This window comes from Symphalangus syndactylus, chromosome 11 (assembly GCF_028878055.3).
Source record: "Symphalangus syndactylus isolate Jambi chromosome 11, NHGRI_mSymSyn1-v2.1_pri, whole genome shotgun sequence".
NCBI classification, from domain to species: Eukaryota; Metazoa; Chordata; class Mammalia; order Primates; family Hylobatidae; genus Symphalangus; species Symphalangus syndactylus.
In genome coordinates this window covers 49,621,591-49,630,515 of record NC_072433.2, presented here as the reverse complement: position 1 = coordinate 49,630,515, position 8,925 = coordinate 49,621,591, and the positions used below count along the sequence as shown (strand labels likewise).

General features: G+C 46.4%; 1 pseudogene; it reads left to right on the top strand.

Annotated features, from left to right (window-relative positions):
• Positions 1 to 4,344: 4,344 nt before the first annotated feature.
• LOC129492624 (alpha/beta hydrolase domain-containing protein 17A-like) lies at positions 4,345 to 7,299 on the top strand (annotated as a pseudogene).
• The last annotated feature ends 1,626 nt before the right edge of the window (positions 7,300 to 8,925 follow it).

The following is an 8,925-nucleotide window of genomic DNA, read 5'->3' as shown; positions in this document are numbered from 1 at the left end:
GCAATGACTGGAAGCCACCCCATATGGTCGAAAGAGGGAAGAACCCAAGGGGCTCTCCAGGCTCTTCCTTCTGCAGGGACCTCTGTGGACTCTTTGCACTGGGATGCCAGGAGCTGCAGGGCTCAGTCCCAGGAATTGCCCACTCCTTTCCCAGAAAATTCATGAATAACCCACCCCTTCTTTAATACATGATCAAGAAATAATCATGAAAATAGCCAACCAGCAGCCCTTGGAGCTGCTCTAACTATGCAGTAGCCACTCTTTTATTTCTTTACTTTCTTAATAAACCTACTTTCACTTCATTTTGTCAGCTCACTCTTGAATTTCTTCCTGTGTGAAGGCAAGAACTCATGTGGCCTCTCAGGGCCGAACCCTGATTATGGGGTTCACGCTGTGACAAGAGGACCAAGGGCATGTTCGTAGGGCTTCTTCAGGACAAGCCTTCACATTGTCACAGATTTGCTGCAGAGACAGGAAAACCTCAAAAGATGCTTTTCAAACAGAAAGACAGAAAAAGGAGAGGATACAAAACAGCAACGTGCAATTGAGTCATTGAACGTCTGTGTAAACCAACCAATAAACCAACCCTGACAACCTCCCTCAACTGCTTTCGACACAGTTATTATGCTTAATATATTTATTGTAACATTCTTGTCATGTTTGGCTTTTGCAAACTGGATGAGTTGTCATCTTGTGGATTTGTTTAACTTCAAGGTAGCTAAACTACGATTAGCTGGGAAGTTAGTCTTTTTATTCATTTACTTTTACTGTCACATTCCCCCACAGGAAAAGAAAGAAAGTTAGAAATTCATTTTTATGGGTGGTTTTTATTTTTTAAAATATTTTCCTGTCTGTTTCTTCATAGTCCTCTCCAGAAAAAAAAAGAAATAGTGCATTTTATGTGAGGTGATGCTCTTAGACAGTGGGAATGAGGGTAGAGCTTGGGGCTTCTGGAAATCTCCTTTCTTCTGAGACCAGTGTGCATGATAGATACACATGAAACAAAGAATAAAGGAACAGCAGGAAAATGTGCCACTATTGTGGTTACAGCTTCTAGGCAACACATAAAAGTGCCAACCAGACACAGGTAGCAACAGATGTATCAATCACCAAAAAAAAAAAAAAAAAAAGAAAGTTAAATTAAATCAAGTGAAAAATTTCAAATGAAGTAACTGTTCAATGAAAAGGAAAAAAAATAAAAATCACATCTGCTTATATGGCAATGAAACATGAAAGATTCTGCTAAACATTTATATTGAAAATTAAGATGGAGGTAACTATGCACACTCATCCAAAAATAGAAAAGAAGGAATTAGTGGACCAATGCCAATGTTAATTTTGAAAACCTCAAAAGGAAGAAAATTAAGATATGGTTGATAGGTTCTCTACAATATAGCAAGAAAACTCTGCCCAAATTCTAAAAGACACAAAGTCTACTCAATTTAAAAACAAATGGCACGTTTCTGTTTCTTAAAAGACATACGCATAATCTGTGAGTGCATGTTCTACTTTAGGGACCATTTGAATTAAGATCCTCAAGTTCTTATGAATGTTTTAGAAATATGTACAGTAAATGAACAAAGCCCATAGTTATTTAAGGATAACATTTAAGATTATTTACGAAATCTTTAATATTAAAATAATAGTACATGCCATCCAGTCATAATCAAAAAAGCCAAGGTGATTATGGAGTATTGAGGCTGAAAAGAGCTAGATCTAAACCAACCTATTCTGGACTTCACTGTCAAGGAAAAGAATTGAGAGGAAAATTTTCAAAAAATACTTATACTTGTGAGATTGGTGATGGGAAACAATCTGTGAAATATTGCCATTTCTCTGGAGTAAAAATTTTAAATGATTCGTTAGCACGATGTTCCTTTCTCTTCACACTCACAGCTTTCTGATTTGCTCCTCATATCTCAGGCATGCTGAGGCTATAACGTCTTTCCGTCTACCTTAGGTTTACTATTTTAAAATTGATTTTTGATGTTGTGAACATGAATTGTGTATTAATACAGGAGAATGGGGTGTGTATTTCTGAAAGTCCAGAGTTGTAGGGGCAAAGAAGAGATTTCTGGAGTCTCCTGCATGCCTGCTTACAGAGGTTTCCTTCCTGATATTGTCAACTTCTAGAATTCTTGCTCTGGCTCCATTTTAAAGCCCTGAGCACAGTTAAGTGTCTTTTCCTGACCCTCATTTATACTACCATGAGGCTCCTTTGTAACATGAAATGTGCAATGTGACCAATTGTTGGCTGCCCAAATAAACATACATTAGAACTTTTCACTCTGGCCTCCTGTACTGAAACATCATTCACATTTAGTAAAGGAAGGGGCACTCTGTTAAACTCACCACACTCTTTACTTTATGGAGTCATATAGAGATATTCCACTAAGTCCTTTTGCTTGATCCCATAGAGACCATCCTATGAAAACTGAATTAGTATGAAAGCAGGTAGAGTGAATATTCATTAAAGTCATTTACAACAACATCCAATAGTGTCTCCAAGTGGAACAGATATTTAGAGACCAATTTGGCAGGAGATAGGATGGGGAAAGAGAGTGGCTGATGCATGCTGAGAAGTAGTAGGAACAATCCAGTTTTTGAAATATTGTTCTTCTTGTTAAGAGTCTGTTTATCAGGTTAAACACAGTCAAGTGATCACTCAGTTGAGTCTAATAATTCAGTAACTGAGAACAGATGGAGAATACATGGATATGTGTCTGTGTGTACACTCACATGCAAATTCAGTTGCCCTGACTTTATCTTACTTACATCAATCTATCTACTGATTTTGATAGGAAGAATATGTATTTTAGATACCTCAAGAATATCTTCTGAAATACTTCCATATTCTTGCCTTTTGAAGAATCTTTTTAAAGGAAGAAAAATAATTATTAGCAAAGAATCCACATTCCCAATGGCTCCATTTTCACCTCCTTAATCCAGTGTTAAAATTCATGGCTTGGGAATAGTGGGATGTTTACAATGCCTATCTATACCATTTATCTATACCATTAGTTTTAATAGCCTGTTCACTTGAACAGTTTCTAAGTATGTGGTAAAAGAAACTAAACTAAAATAATAATGCATTCTATTTGAAAACATCAGTATCCTGTACACAAAACTTCCATAAGTAGTTCTTCCTAGATTGAAACTAGAACTAATCCATTTCCAAAATCATCTATATTTTTCTGAAGACACACAAAAAAGGTTGCTACAGATAATTGCCATGGGCTGCAAATATTCTAATTCATCCAATATTTCTCTCTTGTTGCATGTTGTATAGATAAATATAATGCATCAATATTAGGATAGCATATATTTTATTAAATGTTAATGCAGAATTCTAAATTTTCTAGCATTCACAGAAAAGCAAGCTACTGATAATAAGTAGTATTTAAAGAGAAATCTTATCTACTACAATGAATTGAGAAATCCAGGATATTAAGACCACAAAAATGATTGTTTAGATTATTTAATTATAGCATAACAGGCTTTTCTGCTGATAATGTTATAATTATGTTTTAATAACCCAATCTCAACAAACATAACTAAAGTACAAATGATGAGCACAAAAATCCATCTCATTTGTAGCTCAGACTAGTAATTCAAATTTAATTTCTCTATTAGTAATTTAGTCTGATTTTTATAATTCATTAGAATAAATCAATAACTGACTTAGAAATCACTTCTGATTTTAAGTATTTTTCCACAGAAACATTAACAATACCACAAGCATTAAAATGTTGAGAAATATTTGTATATGATGATGTCAGTGGACGTTCCTTTCCTCAGCTAATAAATGCTAGTATAAACTTTTCAGATCTGTACACAAAAATGGATCATAAAAATATAATCATGGCAGAAACTACGCAGCAATTTTATGAATGTGGAGAAAGCGTTCAAATAGTACTTTTGTACTGTACTGTGTCCATGCAAAGCTTCATTCAAACAAACAAAAACAATACTGAATTTATTATGTTAAAATCTTTAAGGACACTCTGGTAGATGAGATCATTTTCCTGCATTTGTTCACACTCTCTCCTATCTCCATCTCTAAGGGACAGATAAAATTCCCCACTCCTTGACTTTGATCCTTGCTGTGTAACTTTGCTTAAGCCAAAGGGGTATCTTAGAGGATTTAAGGCAACAGAAGCCTGGCATGTTTTTGCACAGGCAGGTTGCACTCCTGACTTTTGCCACAACAACATGCTTCAAGTACCCGGGAGGGCTGAGGAGGATAACAAATACATGGAACAGATCTGGACACCAGCTGCAGCTTCAAGCCAATGCTAGCCAAGCCCAGCCTAGATCAGCTGAACTGCGCCTGACCAGAGGTGCATGAACAAGGAAGGCAACGCCGTGGACCTGGGCCAAATGAGCAGCTTCTACATTGGCCTGGGTTCCCGCCTCCACTGCAACATCTTCTCCTACAACTACTCCGGCTACTGCGCCAGCTCGGGCAGGCCCTCCGAGACGAACCTCTACGCCGACATCAAAGCCGCCTGGCAGGCCCTGCGCACCAGGTGAGGGCGGCCCCGGGGGCAGCTCAGCCTGGGCACACCCGAGAGGGGACCAGGCCGGGGGCCGGGGGGAGGGCCGGGCGTCCCTGGAAGGAAGGTGGGCAGCCCTGCAGGAGGGGAGCCACAGTGGACGCATGCGGCCAGAAAGCCGGACAGGCGAGCTCGGGCGTGCGGGTGCCGCCTCCACATGGCTGAGGTGTGGCCAGGAGGTCCCCCCCACACCCTAGCCTGTGGAACCAGGCTCCCTGGGATCCCCTGGCCTGAGGACAGGAAGGGGCTAAGCTTGTCACAGGGGCGTGGACGCCACCTGGCGGCAGGGGATGGATGGTGTCTGGGGGGTCTGTGCACGTGTGGCTGGGAGCCCATGGGCCGAGGCAACACTTGGGGCCAGGTGAGGCGAGGCTGCTGCATCGAGGTCCCGAGGCCTGGCCCATGAGGCCTTGTGGCTGTAGACTTGGCCATCCCGGGGCAGGGCCTGCAGGGTCAGGTGCAGACCCCCAGCACAAACCCGAGGTCTGGGCCAGACTCGATTCCAGATGGAGCCCTCCTAATCATCCAGGTCCCCAGCCATGCACTTGCCTGGGCCCTTCACCGGTGTTTGAGCACCGCCCGGGCCAGTCCTGCTCTGGGCGAGGAGACCCGCGTGGGCCTCTGGAGGCCTTTCTTGCTCGCCACTCTCTGGGGCTGCCTCCTCCTGGCCCTGCCCCACGCTGGTCTGACCCGCTCCTGCAGGGGCTAGGCGCAGCTCTGAGAAGTCAGAGGCCCTGGGGAGGTGGGGTCTTCATTGCCTTGGCGATATCCCAGGCAGTCCCTGCTGTGGGCCTGGGAGCTGGGTCCCCTGGCACCACCCCGGCTCTGGGGCTCTCCTGGCAGTGTGGGGCGTCGACACCAAGCACCACTTCATGCGGTTTCCTCGGCCCCTCCTGTCTCTGCTGCCCAGGCACTGGCACAGTCACACCCGGCATGGCCAGCTCTGAGCTCTGTCTGCTCGGCCATCTGTCCTGCTGCCTTTGTCCTGCATGAACCTTGGCCCAGAGCCATGAGGGGGAGTCCAGAGCAGGCCCAGGGCCTCCACTGGGTATGTGTGTCTTGTTTGATTGTCTGAGTGGTGACATCCAGGTGGCAGCTGGGGGCTCCTGTCTGGAGCAGATGACAGGGCTGGGCTGGCTCAGCACACTACTATCCATGGCTGCCAGAGAGCAGGCCAGGGAGGCTGAGGCAGAGCTGGGGCCACAGGCACAAGCCAGGCAGCATCCTTTGGGGCATGGGTGAGTAGTGAGCTGTGGAGTGCTGCCAGGAGGCTGGGATTCCAGGCCAGGGAGAGGGACAGCCCTGCTGGTGGAGTCTGAATGCCAGGCAGATGGGACGCACACCTGCGCATGCTCCTGCCTCGCAAGAGGGCATCTGCCTGGGATCAGAGCCTGGAGCATGTGGGAGGAGAGTTCTGGGGTCCCGGCATCGGCAGGTTGGCAGACGGGTCCTGTGTGGTTGGGACAGGGCATGAGGAAGTCGGGACTGGTGCTAGATCAGCTGGGCCAGGGGCCTCACACCACTGACCTGGGGGTAGGGGTGGCCCTGGGTGGGAGCTGGTGGTGCTGAGGTGGCTGAAGACTTGTCCACTCCCAAGGGAAGGCGCTGGTGGGAGGAGTTGCTGTCCCCACAGCCGCCACCCTCAATGTTGACCTGGGTTGGGCTGGCACCTCACTGGGCATGGGATTCTGAGAGTCCAAAATTGGGTGGAGACATCTGGGGACACAGCTGCCTGAATTCCTCATGGCCAAGGGGGTAGGCAAGGGCTGCAGGGAGGAAGAGTGTACCCTGTCCCGGCCAGTGCACCAGAAACGGCTTTCTAACCTGGGCAGGAAGGCGTGAAGCATTCAGGATGTGTGGGGCACACAGTTCCCAGTGTGTGCCTAGGGGTGACCAGGAGGAGGGGAGGCGCCAGGGCTTCCCCTACCCTAGCCCGAGGGGAGGGGGACACCCTAGCCAGGATCCTAGCAGATCCTGGCTAGGAAACGCCAGTGAATCATAGTGCCTGGGAACCGGACCAGGCCGCCAGCTCCGCCCACCGCTGCGGTGTTGGGGAATTAGGGGTGGCCCTTGGGACTGGTGTGGAGCCTGGGCCTGACCCACTGACTTGGCTGAGCAGGGAGACTGGAGAGTCGCATCCGGAGCTGGACCCGGGGACGCCCGCTGGCGGGAGGTGTGCGCGCGCGTTGGAGGCCTAGATCGACCCCGCTCCGGTGCCGCCAGGTAAGGCATCAGCCCGGACAGCATCATCCTGTATGGGCAGAGCATCGGCACGGTGCCCACCGTGGACCTGGCCTCGCGCTACGAGTCCGCCGCGGTGGTACTGCACTAGCTGCTCACCTCGGGCCTGAGCGTCGCCTTCCGGACACCAAGAAGACCTACTGCTTCGATGCCTTCCCCAAGTGAGCAGGCTGGGGCGGGGACGGGGTCGGGGGTGGGGACGGGGACGGGGACGGGGGCAGGGCGGGGCGGGTCCCCGGCCGGGCAAGGTCTCACCTGCCCCACGCCCCTCCCGCAGAATCGAGAAGGTGTCCAAGATCACGTCGCCCGTGCTCATCATCCACGGCACGAAAGACGAGGTGATCGACTTCTCGCACTGGCTGGCGCTCTAGGAGCGCTGCCCCAAGGCGTGGAGCCGCTGTGGGTGGAGGGCGCAGGGCACAAAGACATCCAGCTCTACAGCCAGTACCTGGAGCGCCCGCGCCGCTTCATCTCCCAGGAGCTGCCCAGACAGAGCGCCTAGCGGCCACCAGGGCCCGAACCGGACGGACCTCAGCAATAAAGCGGCCCCCGGACCTCACCTCGCGCCGGCCCCCCAGGGACTGCATGTGGACCCCCGGGCGGCCCGGGGGACCCCGCCCCGACCCAGGGGCCGTGGATAATGTACAGGCAACAGAGCTATGCACTCCTTTCCTTTTGGAAGCAAGAAGAAAAATCGTGAAAACGGAAATTAAAGATTTAAATTAAAAAAAAAGTTTATTAATATACTCCAAAGTTTTTTTTTTTTTTGAGACGGAGTCTCACTCTGTCGCCCAGGTGGGAGTGTAGTGGCGCGATCTCAGCTTACTGCAACCTCCGCCTCCCAGGTTCAAGCGATTCTCCTGCGTCAGCCTCCTGAGTAGCTGGGACAGGCGCGTGCCACCATGCCCAGCTAATTTTTTGTATTTTTAGTAGTTACGGGGTTTCACCGTGTTAGCCAGGTTGGTCTCAATCTCCCAACCTCGTGATCCGCCCGCCTGGACCTCCCAAAGTGCTGGGATTACGGGCGTGAGCCACCATGCCCGGCCGTTTTGCATAGATTTTTTAATGCAGAATCATTGTGGCAATGGGTAATGGCTACCAAGGTGCCATCGTTCAACAATCCTGTTATTCAGTCATCACATCTACTATGTGTAAGCCATAATATCTTCTAAAATGAGTTATAACTATATTCTAATTGAAGTAAACGGTATCACAATATTTCACTAAGTAATCTCTGCTAGTTCAGTCTCTATTTCATCTCAACAGAATGCCTTCTGAGTTCCTATAATTGTGACTAATTCGCTAAGACGACATCAGAAATATCGCTATCAACTATGAAACCTACAAAGGGGATTCCTGTTTTTCCTTTTTATTATAGAGATGCTTTTTTGTTTGTTTTCTGCAAGCAAGCATGGTCTTAATCAATTTTGTATGCCCATACCTAGGAGAGCCCCTGATTCATAATGAGACCTCAATAAGATTTGTTGAATAAAGTGAAAATATTATTTTCAGCTTTTCCTCACCACTTTCTTCAAAACAGACTAGTTCATAACTGAAATAGGCATTGTTTCTAGAAAACGTCACTCCAACTGATCCCCTCGTTTAATCATTTTTGTACTCCCTGAATCTATCATAATACCTGGCACATAGTGGGTAAGTAATCAATATTTGTTCACTGAACTAATGGAAGGATGAGTGAATGAAACAATACAGGCATTTTAAAATTATACTTCAAGACTGAAAGCATATTACTTGTCATTAGAGTGATTTTAAACAGTTATGTTAAGTATATGATAATTAAGAAGATTTACTTTCCTGCTTCATTTAAATTTTAAATACAGTGATCAAGGTAATTATGATTTTCATTCATTTATTCAATAAATGTATATTTAATATTTTTTATCTCACATGATAGGTTGATACTGGTCAAAGACATTACAATGGTATTATACATAAACATTTGTTATAAATTTACAATATCTTGAAATTTTTCTCTTGTGAATCCACAAAGTTTATTTATAGGTTGGGAAATATACTTTTTAAAATGTCAGATAATGATATTTTTATTTTCTATATTATCTTCTTCTTATTATTATTTTTGATACAAGATCTCACTATGTCACCCACG